Source organism: Salvia splendens, chromosome 3 (genome assembly GCF_004379255.2).
Source record: "Salvia splendens isolate huo1 chromosome 3, SspV2, whole genome shotgun sequence".
Taxonomy (NCBI): domain Eukaryota; kingdom Viridiplantae; phylum Streptophyta; class Magnoliopsida; order Lamiales; family Lamiaceae; genus Salvia; species Salvia splendens.
This window is the reverse complement of record NC_056034.1, coordinates 22,878,412-22,884,908: the sequence shown is the minus strand read 5'-3', so window position 1 is coordinate 22,884,908 and position 6,497 is coordinate 22,878,412. Positions and strand designations below refer to the sequence as shown.

The 6,497-nt window shown below is 32.5% G+C and overlaps 1 long non-coding RNA gene across 1 annotated transcript; it reads right to left on the bottom strand.

The window, feature by feature from the left end:
- Positions 1-3,305: 3,305 nt before the first annotated feature.
- Positions 3,306-6,194, bottom strand: LOC121797262. The gene is made up of 3 exons (XR_006049808.1): positions 5,932-6,194; positions 4,834-4,920; positions 3,306-3,529 (listed from the first exon to the last, which is right to left on the bottom strand). It is a non-coding gene; the product is annotated as an uncharacterized LOC121797262 (long non-coding RNA).
- Positions 6,195-6,497: the final 303 nt, after the last annotated feature.

Here is a 6,497-nt window from a genome sequence, read left to right as displayed (position 1 = left end):
TATGGAATTTTGTATTCCATATTTAAAATAAGCACCAACAAGTTTGAATATTATTTTTGAATTTGAATAAGATGTGCAACATAGTGATCACTGATCAGTATATAATAATGTTAAATATAATCAAATTTCTTGAATTTCTTTGCTGTATCCGTCTTAATTAAAGTTTGTCCAAATTAATTGAAATTGATTGAATCGGAAGAATTGAAGTTAATTAATTTATTAATGCGATTAACACTATACATTGGTTTTCATTATGTTTCCAATCGCAGTTAAATAAAGTAATTAAAGCGATTGTTTAATTTCAACTTATTTTTAAATAGATTGCATATTTATGGAAGGCAAAAAGGAGAGATTCGGATTTGGGAATTGGGAAGATTGGAATAATGTGAGGAGGTCTTTTTGTGTATTTTAAAGGGCATTAATGATCCACCACCTTCCACCAGCAATGTTTGGTTTGGTGACGCAGACGGATGTGGAGTCTTTTGCCAAATAGGCATCTCTCCTTCAACCACTAGAAAGACCAATATATTTTTTACATATTAGGGCTTAAATTATCAAAACAATCACAAATAGGAGCCTCAGAGTCAGGCTAATACTAATAATAATAATAATACGAGTGTCACTATTTTTTTTCTAGTTTAAGAATTTTGACCCATCTATATTTTTATAGATTCTTGCCCAATATTTTTGACTTTATAGAGTGAATACCTTATAAATTGTCATATATTTAAATTCCATCAACAATTTATGAATCAAATCATGTACTTGTGAAGAAACGAATATTTTATTATTCTCCAATGGTAAACAATAATATGTCCTAATGATGAGTTATTTGGTTAATGACAAAAACTAAAATAATTAACTATAAATGAAAATAATTTCTAGAATGAAATTCACATAATACTTTCTAAATAAAAAGAATTCAATTAATTAATTTAATAAACTCATTGTTGGTTAACTTCGATAAATTTATTTTACCAAGAATTATTTAGTCGAAATTTTTTTATTGTAATGGAATGGTCAAAGTTTACGTATAATAGAACTTTTGTCTTAAAACACTTCTAGGGATGTAATCAACCTGATTTGTTTGTTTTTTTTTATCTACGTGGATTTTCCATTTCATGTTATTTTGTAGTTTTCGGATTTCCTTGGACGCGAGATATATAAAATAATTTTTAAGAAAATACTATGAATTTGTTGGCAACATTTTACAGAGGTTCGGAGGGGAATCCTTTGGGCAAGTAAAGTCGTGAGTTTGGAGGACTTCATATTTGTTTCTTTGACTTGTTTTCAATTATTGTACTCCACTATGTATAGAAATGCACTTCTTTTTTTTCCTCAATGGTAATTTTTCAACTTTCGCTAGTTTGAATATAAGCCTTAATAATAGTCTATGGTTTGTGCGTCAAGAGCTGTTAATATTTTTCTTTTCCTTAATAAAATCCATAATTACTCATGAAACATATAACGAATTTTTTATGTGAATTTTTTTTTAAATTGTTACTCTTGATAGTCGACCATGAATCATGAATTCATTCATCAATCTGACGAATGCACTAAGCTACAAATTTTATTTTACTTATATGAATTTATATGGGATGTGGATGGAGTATATTATAATCGGTCGGGTACCTATAAAATAAATTTTGTTGGGCATAATACAACTCAATAGTACAAAATAAGCAATTTACACTATAATGAGACTGTACCGAAACTATATAGAAAATAAATAAATTTGTAATACATGTCGAGTCGAGGAAGACATCTTTCCGCAAGATGAAATGCGCTCCGATTGTGCTCTCAGTTCAAGTGTGTTATCTCCAAAGATGAAATGACTTCGTCTCGTTTTGTAGCAGCACCGCTGGCAGAACGAGCTCCAACGAACTGAAGGAGAGACTAGAGAGGGAAGAACTTCGACAATGTAGTGGATGCAGATTTCATAGGCTTTGTGTTATGCAAAGTGTGTGGAAGGACTACCCTATTTATAGATATGATCCAATGTAGGAGGATCTTGCTAGAATCAATATTGTCATTCATGCAAATTTACATATTGCATGAGTTATAAGCTTGGATGATCAACTCATTCATGTCATCTCATCATGTTTGTGTTACAGTCTGGAGTTACAAACGTTGTTGACCAGAGATGCACTAGGCAGATGTTCATGTCATTGGCCGTTCTGGACGCACCTGAATAGTTGTTCACGTCGTTGACCATTCAAGAGACGTGCATGGACGACCATATGTTCACGCATGATCCTGATGCATGAATTGGGTCATGCTATACCATGGTCGAAAAAGCCCGAACACCTATCATCAAGATTCAAGACTGAGTCCATGACGTACATTGTAGGGCACCCGATACAACATCAGGTGCCGATGGCATGTGCATAGGTTTCACAGCCCGTCACTTGTGCATATAATTATTACATGTGTTGATTAAACCTTATAAATATGTGATTAATTAAGGCTCATTTATAATTGTGGAATTAATTAATATATTAATTAGTCTCGTAACTTTATATTCAATAGATAAACTTTAATTTATTATTTTGGAAATCAATAGTTGGCACTTTTAACGTCACATTGCTTTTATCGACAATTACTATACATATTCATTAGCGGACCTACGTGGAGGCTTGAGGGTTCCATGAAACCCCCAGCTTTTATACATTTGACTTTTATATATATATATATATATATATATATATATAGGATTGTGATCAATACCGAACCACTCTTAAACCTTAAACGCCGAACAACATCATTATATGATAACATGGAGTTCATTATAATGAACTAATAACAAACATATAATGAACTTCAGATTTCTAAATTATGCATGATGATGTCATTGTTTTTAAATCTTAGAATTCCCTATAATGAACTACAAATAAAGTTGTAATGAACTTCGCATTATTATATAATGATGTGTTTGTCGTTTAGTGTTTAAAACTAGTTTGGTATATAATACAACTATATATATATATATATATATATATATATATATATATATATATATATATATATATGGTCATGATCTATAGCAAGTGCCCCTTAAACCTATAACTAGAGAATAAATCACAACCACAAGATCAAGAAAATCAATGGCTATTATTAATACATGTAATTTTTGAATTTAAGGAGAAATTAGTTCCCTCAATCACAAATTTACTCCATAATAACAAGGCATGGGTATAATGGTCATTGCATAGCCAAAAAATAGGTTACGACGGCAAATTGTGTAACACCCCCTACCCGATCGGCGGAGGGTCGAATAGGAAATGTCACAATTACGGTACCATAAATTATGGTCACTTAAAAACCAAACTTAATTCATTAACCTATCAGCAAAAATTCCAACACCATTTACAAACACAGCAGAAGCTATTACAAATATTCAAATACTATACATGCCACATCTAACAGAAATGGACACAAACGCAGCAAGCAGTGATCAGTGACCCACCGAGGATGCAGTGCTGGCGAAGAAACGAAAGAAATATCCAAAGGAATCCCCGATCCAATTAACCTGTAGCACACTCAACACTTCAGCCACAATTCTCTAACAATCAAATAATCATACAACTTAAATTCTTATTATTATATTTACCAATCATTACTTCATATATCATATTATTGTCTTATTAATTTCTAACATAAATTGGGCAGCGTCTCCTCTATAACCAACACATACCCAGAACCCAACAATAGGCAACATCAAACCCAGAATTTATCAACAGTCATCAACATTTATATGAAGCATCTAATATTCCAAATGATATCCATACATTAACATAGACAGATCACAGACGTCATCACACGTATCAACATACCCGTACCAGTAGTCAAATCTTCGCCCACGACTTCAAATTTCCAAACTATGTCATCAGAGGGATATAATAATACAAAACCTCACATATGTCATAAACTACATCTGTAAGTCTTAGATTTTCAATATTTATAACAAAACCCAACAGAACCATGTAACAGAATCCATTTTCACGTATAAGATATTATGGTATCAAATTATAACAGATGTTTCACATAATCGCATATTATAACTCATATATTGTCATACACTTATTGTCACATATATCATCACGAATATTATGGTCAACACATCACAGAATTTCACACATGGCCCCTTAATGTGCTTGGTGACAGACTAGAGTACGCGGACCAGATCAGAATCAGATACAGACGCGGATTTTGTCCTCGAGAGGACTTCGCACAGATTACCCAATTAGGGTGCAGACAGATAATCAGACCATCCATTTTGGATGCAGACAGATAGTCCCGGGAACAGACCACCCATAGGGTGTAGATCAGACATATCAGATAACAGACGATCCTCGCTTCGGTTATCCAGAAGACGAGAGATCACAAATGATGCAGCGCTGCTGTCCTATGGCATGCCAATTGTACCCACAGAATACACTCAAGCACGGGGTGTAAACACCATCAAATCTACTCCTTTTCATCTCAATACATATTCTCAACTATTTCTAATATAACACATCAACAACTTATTTTCACACCATATCATATCGAATTTATAGATTAAATTCCGACATTCTCAAAACCATACCAGATTTCCAACAACACAGACACATCATACCCATCACAGATAGATAGATAGATCATGCATCATCACATTTATTTCCATCTCCTCAACGTATACTCTTTTCACATATTATCCATCATATTCTTATATTTTACTTCAAGAATATTTTATCACATAATTAATCATAAATTATTTAGACAATAAGTCACGTAATAATACCCGAAAAAAAACGTAAGAGAATTAGGCCATTTAAGTGTTGAGCATGCTACCTGGATGACGTTATTTCCAAACCTTTCCATTCGACATTTCTTCTTTCGCCAATCCTTTATCCTTTCATTTGCTACATTTGGGTGTAGCTACCTCATAGAATTATAACACAAATTAATTTATCGAGAAATAACATTACTATAAGCTAAATTCTCCCCTTTATCCTCATCTAATATCCTACATGAAAGTAATTCCATGATCTACCAATTTACTTGTAATATGTCCATTACATTGGACTGTTTTCTTGTTAATGTTATGTAATCATTTAAAAGGCTTTAGAGGCGCAACTTAGTATTTTCAAATACCCTTGGAAGTCTAGTTTACAAAGCAACAAGATTCACTCGAAAATTCCTAATGGATCGAGAGATATTCTCCTTTCACCACAGACTACCAAAATCGAGCAGTTTCTGGCAATAGTTTCTACACAATTTTTATAAATAGTATTTGTACTCTTTAATTAATCACAAAATTCAGAGAACAACTAAACACCTTATAGTTAAATTAGAAAGTATGCAATCAAGTTTTCATCGACCTTAAATTCCCTGAATATTTCGGATAACACATACCAAAACATGACAAAGTACCAGAATTTTGACAGTTCGTAGCTGTGTTGTTATAACAATTTATACACATAGTAAACGAACTCCTAAATTCTCCATAAATTTCAGGGATCCTCTAGACTTATTATAGTATTTATAGAAATTGTTACACCAAAGTTTCCACTATTATGCTCATGCCAAACAATTCGGATCAGGTCACTGAAAAACAGGGGATTAAACCTTGTTGAACAAATTCTATTTCAATTCATGTTAACTCAACTCTTAAATCATTTATTTCATCTATCATGAACATCTAACCACCAAACCATAAACCCTAAGGTATATTTCAGTCTCAACATCAAGTTCATACCATAGCAGTTTTACTTTGAAATTACCCATCAAAACGTGGCATACGACGTCCATACACTACGTATTCAACAATTAATCGAACATAAAACCATGTATCCATCAACTCCTATGGAGCTCGAAATTTTCAGATTTTTAACCTCAATATGAATTGAATTTCATGTTATAAAAATAGTATAGGAAGAAAGACCTTACTTGATTTGCTATGTTTTATACGATTAAATCCCCGATTTGCCGACGAACGAGCCAAATAAATGAGAAAGAAGGTTTTTGGCTATGGAGGTTGTGGGGAGCTGCTCATGGACGAAAATCATGAGGGAGAGAAGATAAGTCTTTGACTTTTAACTTTTATCCAACAACTTCTAGATTTTTCTTTAAAATTCTAATTATTTATTTAATTAAGTTAAATTTATTTCCTTGTACTAATTTATTTTCATGTCATACGATCCCATATCTATGAATTCTATATACCATCTCGTAGCACATTAATCCTAGATTAATCTAAAATTATTCTCGTCCGACACCTCAAATGTTTCGACAATCGATTTTGTGAAAAACCGAAATAATCGGCGATAAAAATTCTAATTACCCTCAAATGGCCCAAAATAATTCCTCACATTATTTACATACATTTTAGGTCATTTTCCATAATTTATAAAATTATTAGCCTGAAATTCTGATTTACGATTTCACGCGGGCAACGAAATCGTCGATAATCGGTTAAACGACTCCTCGTCTAAATTTTCTACCAAAGGGTCTGA